General features: G+C 40.7%; 1 protein-coding gene and 1 pseudogene across 4 annotated transcripts in view; one reads left to right on the plus strand and one right to left on the minus strand.

Annotated features, from left to right (window-relative positions):
* Positions 1 to 13,515, minus strand: part of Slco5a1 (solute carrier organic anion transporter family member 5A1) — a 133,089-nt gene that overhangs the window by 80,685 nt on the left and 38,889 nt on the right. The gene's annotated exons all lie outside the window — the stretch shown is intronic.
* On the plus strand, positions 5,994 to 7,638 carry LOC134477960 (cell division cycle and apoptosis regulator protein 1-like; annotated as a pseudogene).

Consider the following 13,515-nt stretch of genomic DNA (forward strand, 5'->3'; position numbering starts at 1 on the left):
ATAGACTTAGATACTGCATTTGTTCCCTCCTGCTGCTGCTGGGGGGGGGGGGGAATGTAGCCTCAGCCAGTGATGGTGAGCTTGCAAACATCACAAACAGCCAGCTGTGGCACACGTGCCGGGGGGTCCCCAGCACTGGCCTAAAGGCCTTGTCACTGGATGCTGACTGTCTCACAGCCCTGGAGGCCAGAGGTCCACAATCAGGGTTCCACTAGTACAGCTCTTCCTTGCTGGGTCCTCACATGGCCCCTTCCCTGTGTGTGAGAAGAGAGCAAGCTCTGGTGTCCCCCCCCCTTCTCATAGGGACACCAGACTATGAGGCCCACACTATGAGCTCATTTAACTTTACCTCCCTGAAGGCCCTGCACAGCCCTCTGAAACTGAGTATGTGACTATACTCTTAAAAAAAAAAAAAAACAACTTAAAACTTTTTCTAAGCCCTACAAAATACAATGGGGTTATATTATAATACAGATTTATTACAGAGACAATTCCAAAAAAGCACAAAAAATAGATTTCTTAGGAAATCACCCACAATCTCTACCAGCCAGAGAATAGCAGTAATAATACAAATTGAAATTTCTAATCCAAGAATCTGAATTTTGTAATGTCCCAAAATCAAAACACTGCCATCCTCCAGTATTTCAGACAAGGAATACTCAAAGTGTAATAAATAATTTATATCACCCATATATTAGGTACACTTTTCAGCTAATTAGAATTATACAGTAGTGTTCACATTTTCTACTGCCTTATAGCTCTTTACAATAATCTATCTTACTTTTACATCAGGAACTGTTTAAGAACTTTAAAAACCTATTTATAAACACTTTTAATTTTTAAAGTCAACTTTCAAGTTTTTATTTTCAATGATTTATCTTCTATTTCTTATATGTTACTTACTTTTCTAACTCTATTCATATGAGACTAAATTTTTAATTGTATAAATTTCACTTTAAAACTTCAAAATTTTGTTGTACTCCTTGATTTTTTAGTGCTTTATGGTTTCTCTTTCCTCTTTATCTGCTGACATTATCTCTTTTGTTGCTGTTGATTGCTGTTGTTCTGTTTTGTTTTCTTGACACGGTCTTGCTATGCAGTGCAGGCTGGCCTTGGATTTGGTTATGTAGCCCAGGCTGGCCTCGAACTCATGGCGATCCACCTGCCTCAGTCTCCCAAGGGCTGAACTACAGGGCACACATCATCACACCTGAGTACTTTTTATCTTACTGTCATGGTTTGCTTATTTTGAGATGAGTTTCAGACATGGTTGATGAGAAACAGGGTGACTGTCACACTATCTGCCCCTCTGTCTGAGGGTGCTGCCCCAGCTGTCTACATGGCTCAGCCAAGCAGATAAAGACTTGGGGCTAATTCTCCCTGGGACCCAAGCATGACTACGGGCATTGTGATTAACTGGAACCCATCCTCCTGCTATGTTCTCCTGGACTTCTTCAACCTCATCCAGTTCACAACCTCCTATCTTCACAGAACTAAAGCATGCTCTTCCTGTACTAGCTACCTGAGAGACAGAGAAGGATCACTAATTTGATGCCAGCCTATCTCAAAATGAAAAAAAAAAAGCACTAAGAATATAGTTGGAGATCCCCTAAGTTCCATCTGCAATACAAAACCAAAAATAACACGCTCCTCCTTCCTCATCACAGAAGCCAACTGAGCCAAAGATTATTTCATTCAGGGTTGTCCTATGGTATCAGTTCCAGGCCAGCTTTCTGAATTTTACAATCTGTGCTGGATAACTCAATCTGCCTAGAACCCATGCTTAGAATCACAAGAAAACATCCCCAGATGCTCTGAATAGTTGGCCAGCCATAAGCCCCACTGAATTTGGGAAACAAAGGACCCGGTCCAAACCACCTGGGGTCCTAGCACTGTGGAGGGCTACACACACCCCTTTCCTGACCTCCTGGCTAAAATGTTGAATGCTCCCCTTCTCTACACACTCGGTAACCTACAGCAGTGGGGCAGAGAGGAGGCATTGCACAAGGGTGGAACTCCTCTGCATGGTCCTAGGGAGAAACTCACACTATCCTGATCCAAGGCTCAGTGAATAGGGCAGCATACACCAACAATATACTGTGGACTCTGAGAGTCAAGTGCTTTGCTGTAATTAGTGAGGGAGAGGACACAGAAGGCTGTGTAGAAAAGATGACTTTGACCCAGTCCTCCAGAGATGGAAGGAAGAACACCATAGGCTGGGCTTCCCACCTGGACAACAGTGACCACTGTGCCCTCACCCTGGTCCCATGCTGGAGACTCAGTGCTCAGATAGCCAAGTGCGAGCTGCTAGACCTTCTCCCCTGAGTACTACAAGGACTGCCAGAAGAGAGCTTCTCCTGCCATTCAATGGCATTTAGGAATAGAGGAACAGGTAACTTCCACTGGCTGAGGGGCAGGCCTGGACATCGGGTGTGAGCAGTCAAGGAGCTGGTCCCAGGGCTCTCTGGGAACTTGCATCTTTCTCCTTTTCCCTCCCTTCTTCCCTTCTGCACCAGTCAGTGGGTTCAGTTGAGAGACCAGAGTATGCTGTTGCTCCCAGGGGCCTCTCTTTCCATCCCATTTTTCCTGTCCCCATCTCCTGGGAGGGAAAACCATTCCCTTTTCATTCACTTTCTTCACGTGTGGGCAGATTTTATGCAGTGAAAGAACCTCTATCGTCAACTGGTGGACATCGTTTCTCCTTGCCTATCAAGTTTCTAGCCCTTTTCGTTTGACAAAAGTCTCAGTTTGTACAGTTTGAATGGCTTTCTTCTGTGGGGAACTGTCCTATGCAATTCATTGGCAGATAAGTGACAAGCCTGAGCCAATCAGCTGCTCTTCTCCCTGGAAAGTCTATACTAATTTCTTCCAGTTCTATACTATGGCGAAGCCATGGCTCCCCAAAATTCTACATCCAGCGCTGCTGCCATCACTCTATCAGCCCATCCTGCTGGAGTTTTCACCAGCGCACATACCACGATACAGACATGAGCTCACCGCATCTGTCCATTACCTGTCTCTGGAATGTCAGTGCTGTGAGAACAAAGACTGCCCTCTTCATCCAGGCATCATCATCAATGCCTGAGCAGTGCTGCCCACATGGGCAAATAAGGGTTTGTTGAGTGGAGATCTAAACTTTGGGTCTTGAATGGAATGACAAAATTGGCTGAAGTTTAGTCCTTTGAAGCAGAACTTCAAAGAGTAATCCTTGGGCTCCCGCTCTGCCTGTCCTTGTAAGCCATCTGTACTCGTGCCCACATAGTCCTGGTTTACAGAGTTCATCCCCGTGGTTCACAGACACAGAGTCTGGCTCTCACCCCTGTCAGGATCAAGCTTCCTGACCCAGACTTGCTGAACCCTTCATTGAACTGGTCTCTAACCTGTCAGCCTCTACGTCCAAGTCACTCACCACCCTCAACTTCACACTGCTGACTATCCATGGCTTCCCCACATTCTCCCTGGCCTGGCACCTACCTACCTTCCCATGTGGCCGTGAACAATCTTAAGACTGACGCTGACAATAATTCAGGTTATGAACGTGATTTGTGTCTAGGCTGAAAGTTTGTGCTTGCACCTAGGGTGGTGGCCAACTAACACGCCATGTGCATGGCTATGGCACTCAAATGACTGCTAAAGCTGGTCTGAGAGACAGTGATGGGAAGCTACACTCTCAAGTGTGATGACTGCTGCAGGCAAGGGGCACAAAAAGCAATCTACGGGGCTGGGGATTTAGCTCAGCGGCATAAGTGCCTGCCTTGGAAGCAGGCAGTCCTGAGTTCGATCTCTGGTACCGATAAAAACAAACAAAAAGACAAAAAAAAAAAAAAGCAATCTACACACCACTCGCACTTAACTCCCATCGCTCTTTGAAAACCAGTAAGAGTCCTTCATCAGAGCACTGTATTAAGAAACTATTCCTTGTTCATTTCTGCTGCTCACAAGCATAGGCAGGTAAGGAGCACTGATCTCAGTTATTTCGAGCAGTGGTTTGTTTTTCTTTTATATGATTCAGTTACTTTGACACAGGCCTGACAGCAAAAGCCCAGCTGCCCTGACAGCGGTGGAGCAGTCTATCGCTTCACTCCAACATGCAGACCCAGGCCATGTACGAGAGGCCGAAGGGGCTTAAGTACTGGCAGTGCTTTTTACTCCCAGCCATGGTGAGAAATTGTTGGTTTAAATGTATTCTTGCCTTTGGAAATTATTTAGAGTATATTTTGTTCCTTTAGAGAGAACACAGAAATATACACACAAGCAGTCAGCTGCACTGAATTAGTATCAAGGGGACAGAAGGGGAGAGTGTTTAATGTGCCAGGACCCCAAAATATCAAGTTGGATGTCTGAGAATGTGCACCATCAGAGTCTCAGGAAGGACCACAGAATCACTGTCATGAAGACATGAAAATATTAGTCCAACTTTTAAATTCTATGTTGGAGCAGTATATATATATATAGAAGTTTTTATGAAAGGTAAGGATGGATTCTCTGATAACACAAACAGGATGTGTACGGGATGAATTAAAACATTAATGAACCCATGAAAGGTACTAACCTCACTAATAATTAAAGAAATAAAAACTACCATGTGATATGATGCTAATCAATAACTAGAGACTAAAATCTGATAGTTTTCACTGTAGACACAAAATTTGTGATTTGCTAGTCCAGTTGGGCAGTCAAGTTTTTGAACAGATCTAACATGATGATATTTATTAACACAGTATGTATATGGAAAAATAGATATATTAGTACCAGTGATTGTTCACTAAATCTTGAGGTACACTGTAGCTATTCATTTAATGTTTTTGAAAAATGTTCAATACCTTGAGAAAATGCATATTTGCTAAATTTATGTGGATATGAAGGATATAATTTTGTGTGTGTGCGTGGTACCAGAAATCAAATTCAGGACTCAGGCTTGCCCGGCAGCCATTGCACCACTAAGCTAAATCCCCAGCCCCAGGATATAATTGTTTAACAACATGGTTGTGACTATATCAAAAACTTTAAAAGAAAAAGACTTCTAAAAAGCTACTAGAACTAACAAACTAGTGGAGCAAGGTTGCACATTATAGACAAATAATGAAAATTAATTGTATTTCTTTAGGCTAGCAATGATCAGAAACTAAGATAATATCATTTACAATTGCATCAAAAATATAAATTACTTAGAGTAAGTCTAACAAAGTATGGGGAACAGCTACCTATTGAAAATTATAAAACATTGCTGAAACAAATTTTAAGAGACTAAATTAATGGAGCAATGTATCTTATTTGTGACTGGAAGATTCAATATTGTTAAGCTGTCAGTGCTCTCAAAATTGATCAACAAATGCAATGCAATTCCAATAAAAATTCCAACAGGCTCCTTTTTTTGAAGAAATTAACAACTTCATTCCAAAATTCAATGCAAAGGACACAGAACGTGCAAAAGGATTTTCAAAAAGAATACATCTGGAGAACTAAAACTAATTTTGAAACTGGGCGTGGTGGTACACACTTGGAATCCCAGCACTTGGGAGGCTAAGACAGGAAGCTCCTCACAAATTCAAAGCCATACTGGGCTACATAGTGGTTTCAAGTCCACCCTGAACTACATAGTGTGATCTTGTCTCAAAAAAAGCAATAACAATTAAAAAAAATAAATTTGAATTTAGAAAGATAACATTAGCAGACCAATATAATATTGATCAAATAAATCAGTTTATTATCAAATAAATCAGTGAAACAGAAAAGAAAATCCAGAAATGGACCAGCATAGACATATATACAACTGACTTTTGACCAAGGTGCAAAGATATTTCCCTAGAAAAAAGAATGGCTTTTTCAACAAATGACACTGAAACCATTAGATATCCATGTATAAAAATGAACTCAAAATGGATCACAGTACTGAAGGCTAACAGATCTGAAATGGATTCAGTGTTAGCCAGGACCCAGTTCAGACTGCAAGTAAGAAGACAAAACAAGTGAAGATTTTTTCCCCTTGCATCATGGATCAGTTTGGAGGACAGAAGAATTCACCATGGGCTACTCTGTTTACAACCACCATGGTATCAAAGCCAGCTCACTAGCTGCTCAGCAGCCAGCCCTTCTCAAAATGCCGCTCGTCCCTTATGTGCAGCAAAACTGCATTAGCAGCAACAGGTTTGACCACACAAACACCAGCAAACCATCAGTTAAAGCAAACTGCAGCACTGCAGCATGAGCCACAGCTGCAGAGACCGCACGGCAACAGCAGTAATCACAACCTCAGCAGGCCACGTGCAGCAACAGTCACCACAGCCCCAGCAGACTCTAACGCAGCCAACTGTCACACACACTGCAAGCCTTAACCTGTCTCCTCCTCAGCCTGCAGCACAGACATGCCCCGCCAACGTCCAGCCAACAGCAAACCCAACCTCAGAAGCACCATGTTTCACGGCTCCGTGTTCCATCTGGACTTGGAGACAAAGATGGGTTCTTTTAGCCTGTGCTTATCAAGGGGAAATCCTCCACTCCAATGGGTGACCGAATATTGGTTGGTGCTACTTATCAATCCCAATATGCCTTTAAAATGGAAAGTTCAAAGAACTTGAACACTTCCAAATCACTATCAGTCCCAAACTCAACCTTTACTGGAGACTCCCACTGCTCTTCAGCCAATTGCACTGCAGATCACAGATCGCAGGCTCAGCCCCAGCCTCAGCCACAGCTGCAGGCCCAGATTTCCGCAGCACCTGTGATGCCACTGCTGCGGACACAGCCATAGCAGAAAGGTGGTTTGCTGCAGCCTCCTGTTCAGATAGTTTCACAGCCACAGCCAGCATGAAAGTCAGTTCCACCATCTAGATTTCGAGGAAAGAATGATGAGAGGGGATCATGAGGGGATCACAAAGACCAAAGGCATGAAAGAGGAAGACACAGGTCCACAGAAGGATCACCACAGAGAAAACGTTTCCATGGGGGATAGCCACAAAGAGACAGACAATGACCATCTAGAAGAATTCCACATGCTGTTCCATGTGACGTGGAGCAGTTGAAGTTGTCTTTAGACGGTCATAGCTGTGACAGGCTGGGACTAAGATCCTGTTACCAGAATTTATACCTAGTAACTGTTTTGCTGTTCAGTTTACATGGGTGGAGGGTTTCCTTTTGTCAGGACCACTTCAGTCAGGAAATGACTGCAGTTTCTCTGTAAAACACACAGTAGAATCCTTAGAAAAAGACAGGGCTGTTCTTGATTCTCCAAACACTAAGAACACTTACACAATGCAAAGGCCAGGCTGATGGGCAGCCCTAGATTGGAAGGTGTACATCCAATCATGTGCTTTTACTCAACACCCAAAAGAGCTTCAGAATGGACATGCTAGGTTTCTAGTGGGCATCAAGGACATCACCTTGCCTGGAGGCCACTGATCCCCTTCTTTGGATGGACCACACCCAGAAAAAGATCTCTGTGTTGTTACAACTGATACTCATTGTGGAAGCATTGAGCCAAATATATGCACACAGGGGCACCATTGTGCAGAAATTTGCTACCACTGCCCTGAGGAGCCCATGAGAGGTCTTCTACCTCATGTGATGACAGTGCTTTTAGTTTTCCTGGGTGTTTGGCATCGGCTTTCCACCTGCTCAGAGCAGAAAATTCTCACATGAGTTCCAAGGAGCAGCTGCGCAAGAAGCTTCGGCGTGAACACAAAGAGGATTCCTCTCGTATCCATTGTTCTAAACTGTAGCCAAAGTTTCCTCTCTAAAAATATTTTAACAGGTAATCTATATAGAATAAAAGCTGTAAACCAGGCATAATGGTACACCCATAATCCCAGCACTCTCAGACGCTGAGACGAGGGCAGTTTGGTGATTTAGTAAGATCTTATCGCAAAATTAAAAGGAAAACAGGGCTGGAAATGTAGCTCGGTGCAAAAGTCCTGGGTTCAAGCCAAGCACAGAAAAAAAAGAAAGAAAGAAAAGAAAATTCATTTACAAATAAACATCAAGCAATGTTTTAGATGAACTCTAATTCATGCTACAGTGAAGCAATATAATTACTATTGTTTAATGACTACCTTCTGGAAACTATGCTAAACACTTCACACCATTTGTGCCATTCAACAGTAACAACATTACAGGGGATATATATATATATTCCAATTCGCAGATGAGAAAGCTGAGTCCCAGGAAAGTGAAAGACATTAATAACAATTAATAAGTTGTAGAGACAAAATTAGAACTTGACTTTATCTAAAACCATAGTTTAAATATTTTTAATTTTAAAAATTAAAAATAAAACAACTTGTCCTCTTACCATTTAGGAAAATATGTCACCAAAATATAAAACGATATCATTATACTTAGAGACAAAAGCCTAATGATAAAAAGTTCCTCTGCTATTAACAAAATTAATCATGTGAGAGCAGAAAGTCTCAAAACAATTTTGGAACTGTTAGGAGCAATAGCATACTTACATTTCCATCTCTATCTCCAGTTTCCTCACTAACTGGCTGCCACAAGGGTGGCAGGAAAGTGTGCATTATCTGAAAAGCACATCCCCAAATATGTTGCATGACATTTTCTTCAGTAATTATGTTGAAGACACAGAAGAGCAGACCAGCTGTTTAAATTTATCTCCTGGGAAGTGCACATGGCTGCCAGGAAGCACTTTCCAGGTAAACAAGCGTGGGTGTGACACGGGATTCTCTCCAGGCATGTGAAGATGCGTGGTGGCCAGAGAGAAGATCCCAGGCCAGAGAGACACATGGGCACAAGCAGTGCGGTGCTGCCGTCACTGGCATCACCAGGGTCAACCACTGTATTCTAGACAATCGAGTGATACAAAACCTTGTCCAGCACCTTAATGAAAATGTCGCCCATTTTTCCCTTTAATTCAAAGAATTCATCTACAAGACTGCTTATATTATGGGTCATCATAAAGCTTATCCTTATATTTATTGAACTGTTGTTAATCTGGAGAGATAAAAGATTATGAAAATCTACATAGAAACCTTATATGGAAGATAATGCTATTGTCTCAGTTTCAAACATTTTCCTTCTTAAACACCTTGTAGATGAAAAGGTTTCATAGATAATCCCTCTTTGTTATTTAACAGTAAGAAAGATTATATTTAAATTGTTTTACATACTAAATTAATATGCCTAAGATTTTTGTGTTTCTTACATCATACTCACTTTAACTTACTAAGCTTGGAAAGTATAAGTAGTTTATAGTCCGTGACAAGGAAATATGGCCCCCAAAATCTGGGCTATTATCGGGTGTTTTGGTTTTTTTGTTATTGTTTTTCTAATTTTAATTAAAGAAAGACTAAATAAAACAGAAAATAGGTAGAAATAATATGTTCAGAGAAAAAATAAACAGTAAGAAAAGAAATCACTAGTTGATGTTTACATATTGTCATTTTACAAATAATTTTCAAGATACAAAAATGGAACGTGTAAAGTGGGAATTCAAACAGCGAGACCGAAAACAGTTCTGTTCAACTGTCCAACAAAAACTTAATAACATGGTTGTCAATCCTATACACTTAAACATACATGCAGTTATCCATAGCTTCATTTATGCTTAGATTAAACAAACTAAAGCAGGTTAAAATCATTCTGAACAAAAAATAGTAGTATTGCTGGATTTCACATCATGACACTCCATGATCAACACTGGGTACTGCAGTGTCTTTTTTTAAATTTTTTTTGTCTTTTTCCTTTTTATCGGTACCAGGGATTGAACTCATGACTGCCTGCTTGCAAGGCAGGCGCTTTATGCCGCTGAGCTAAACTCCCAGCCCCGTTTTGTTTTTTTTTTTTAATTTAACTTAAAGAAAGACTAAACAAAACAGAAAATGGGTAGAAATAATACATAATTCCAAAGAAAAAATAAACAGTAAGAAATCACTACTTGATGATTATGGATTGTCTTTTTTTTTTTTTATTGGTACCAACGGATTGTCTTCTTACAAATAGTTATTCAAGATACTAAAGTGGAGCTTATAAAGTGGGGATTCAAACAGTGAAATTGCAACCAGTTCTGTTCAACTATCCAACAAAAACTTAGAAATATGGTTATCAACCCTATATACTTAAACATACATGCAGTTATCCATATCTTCAATTATGTTGAGACTGAACAAACCCAAGAAGTCTAATACCACTCTGAACATTCTGGGTGTCACATTATGACACTCCAGGATCAGCACAGGGTACTTTAGTGTCTCTTTTTCTTCAAAGTATCTGTTCATTTCATCATGTGTCATAAAATCAGTTCTCATAAACTGTTTATAGATTCTACACATGCATGAGTTTTAACGTGTATTTCTATCCTTTCTATATTAGAGGGAGAAAGAAAACAAAGCAAGGCAAAACAAAACATATTCCTATAAACACATGAAATGAAATAAACATATATGACCACTGTACAAATCATTCTATCATGGTTCCTGTGTTGTCTCTTGTTATCTCCAATAGAATTGGTTATATCATCAGACATAGTATAATTGAATATATCAGTACATAACAGTATTAATAAAAATACAACTTTGTATATAGTATAGAACTTCAAAAACCGGCAGTTATCAAACTAGAATGTGTATCATAGAGTCATGTCATTTTCAGTGTAGTTGCCTCTACTCTCAGACTTGATACTGTCAATCATATATATCAGTTTTGAATAAAATCTTCTCTGCCTCATTCCTGTTATGCTCTTTTTTTGCCATCAGTTGTCTGCTTATCTTCTTCATTCTGTTTTCTGCTCCATTCATTGAGGCCTCTCTGCCACTGTTTCTGGAATCCTAGTACTTTTCTCTCTCTTTAGGATGCCCTGTAGTATTCTCTGTAGAGTTGGATTGGTGGTTGCAAATTTCCCAAGTTCCTCTTTGTCTTGGAAGCATCTTGTTTCTCCATTAATTTCTAGAGACAGTTTAGCAGGGTATATCAATCTGGGCTGGAGGTCATTTTCTTTCAGGGCTTGGAATATTTCACTCCAGGCACTTCTTGACTTGATGGTTTGTGTCGAGAAGTCTGCCGTGATTCTGATGGGTCTTCCTTTATAGATCATCTGTTTCTTGTCTCTAACAGCTTTTAATATTCTGTTCCTATATTGAATTTCTGGGATCTTGATTATTATATGCCTGGGTGTAGCTCTGTTTTGGTCGTAGGTGGCTGGAGTTCTGTATGCCTCATACATCAGAATATCATTTCCTTTTCCTATGTTTGGGAAGTTTTCCTTAATTATTTCTGTGAATAACCTTTGTAGTTCCTTTGCTGTATCTTGGCTTCTTCATTTACATTCTTTATTCTCAAGTTATAGATCCTTTTGTCATCTTCTAGCCTTTATATTGTTACTGCTTGTTTCCTTGTTATTTTTAAAAAGTTTTCCCTTTCATACTCCCACATTGCAAAATTATCCTCCAGTTTGGATAATCTATCCTTAGTTTCTTTCAAGCTGATTTGCCATCTTTCCATAGAGTTTTTAATTTCCTGGTGATCTCTTTGAATCTGCTTCATGTATTCTATATTTTTTTATATTCTTCACCAAAGGTTCTCTCCTTTATCTGAGTTCCTCCCTTCTTCCATCTATGTCTGCTTGAGGGGTGTTCAGTATCTCTTTTATTAATCTTCTTATATCTTGCTTTAGTTGGCTAAATATTTCACTTTTGAACTCATCTATGAGGTCCCAAATACATCTCTTTATGTCCACTGGTGCTGTGTCTGATATTGCATGTTTGCTGCTGTCATTCTCCTTTGTATTTACCTGTCCTGGTCAATGTTCTCAGGGTTGGGACCTGGGGACTTTTTGTTGTTGCTTCCTCTTCCCATCTTTTTTGCTTCTTCCAGGAGGCCCCAGTTTCTTTCTTTGTTGGTTACAATTCTTCTGAATTGGTCACACTGGCTAGATGACCCTTCCCACTGCAGTGTGCTACTGAGTTGCAGACAGGGACAGCATATATGTGTTTTGTTTTAAAATAAAAGGTAATGATCAATGTCCTAGGTAGAATTATGATTCAGTTAAGTACTCAAGTGGTCCATAAGAACTTTGGCTGTGGTATCAGATGTGTGCAGCTTTTTGTTAGGAACTGGCCTTCTTACTATATCAAGCTACTCCAACGCACTCCCTGTATGTTCTTCCTCATGTGCCGAGGATCACAGTTCACCTACTTCCAAGAGGCACTGAGGAGTCAGCCCACAGAAAGCCCAACACTTACTGAGTGCTTGGTCCACATGAGCTACACCAATTATCACCACTACTCTATTACTATATCTAACTTCACAATTAAAATTATGATTCTGCATTCACATAGGGCCTTAAAGTACTTCAGACCCATAAAACATGGTATCTTTTTGTTTTGTATTTTGGGATTTTCCTTAGACAGGGTCTCACTATATAGTACAGGCTGCCTTGAACTCACTCAAATGGCTATTGTGTAATATTTAATAGTTCAAGATGAGAAGTTAATACAGTTCTGAAAACATCAAAGAAACAAATATGTAGAAATATCAACTATGAGCATCAAAAACTGCTTTTACTTATGTCTGATTACTCTTACACTCTTTTTTTTGTTTGTTTTGTTTTTTGTCTTTTTTTTACAGGGTCTCGCTATGCAGTTCTGGCTGGCCTTGAACTCACTCTGTAGCCCAGGTTTGCCTCAAACTCAAAGCAGTCCTCCTGCCTCAACCTCCTAAGTGCCAGGATGACAGGCATGGGTCACCATACCTGGCTCGAAAGTGACTTTTTACTAATCTACCAAATGTGCACGTTCACACAGAAAAAGCAGAGCAGCAACGATCGAGAAATTGAAAGCTTGTAACAAAGACAGAATCTTGTATGTCTGCTGGTGGGAATGGGAAGCAGTGTGAAGGGTCTTCAGAGAGCTAAAAAGTAGAATTACAGCAATCACAATTCCAGATGTAAACCCAAAGGAATTAAAATTCCACGTGAGAAATGCACATCTGAACTCCCATGTTTGTTGCAGCATCATTCACAACAGCCCAAATGTGAGACCAACCTAAGGACCCACCCACAGATGAGTGGGTGAAGAAAATGTAATGCACACATACAATGGAGGGTCATTCATCCTTGGGGCCAGGGGAACAGGGGGAGTCCTGTCCTTGGCCTCAATATGGATGAGCCTGGGGACACTGTTAGGTGACACGAGCCAGGCACAGAAAGAGAAGCACCCCACAACTCCACCTATATGTGGAATCTAAACCAGCTGAACTCACAGGGGTACAGAGCAGAAGGCAGGGAAAGGGAAGATGCTGGCAGAAGAGTAGGATGCTTCACTTAAAGAGGAATAAGTTTTAGAGATCTGTTTTAAAGCTGCTAAAAGAGTAGATTTAATGCCAGATGTGGTGGTGCATGCCTGTAATCCCAGCACTTAGGTGACTGAGGCAGGAGGATCACTGTGAGTTTGAGCCAGCCTGGGATACATACTGAAAGCTTGTCTCTAAACAAAAAAAGGAGTAGATTTAATAACTCTCTCACACACACATAATACACAAATAATTTTGTGAGATGATAATTAAGCT

Source organism: Cavia porcellus, unplaced genomic scaffold, assembly GCF_034190915.1.
Source record: "Cavia porcellus strain 051 isolate PalLab524CR breed Dunkin Hartley unplaced genomic scaffold, mCavPor4.1 scaffold_10, whole genome shotgun sequence".
Classification (NCBI taxonomy): Eukaryota; Metazoa; Chordata; class Mammalia; order Rodentia; family Caviidae; genus Cavia; species Cavia porcellus.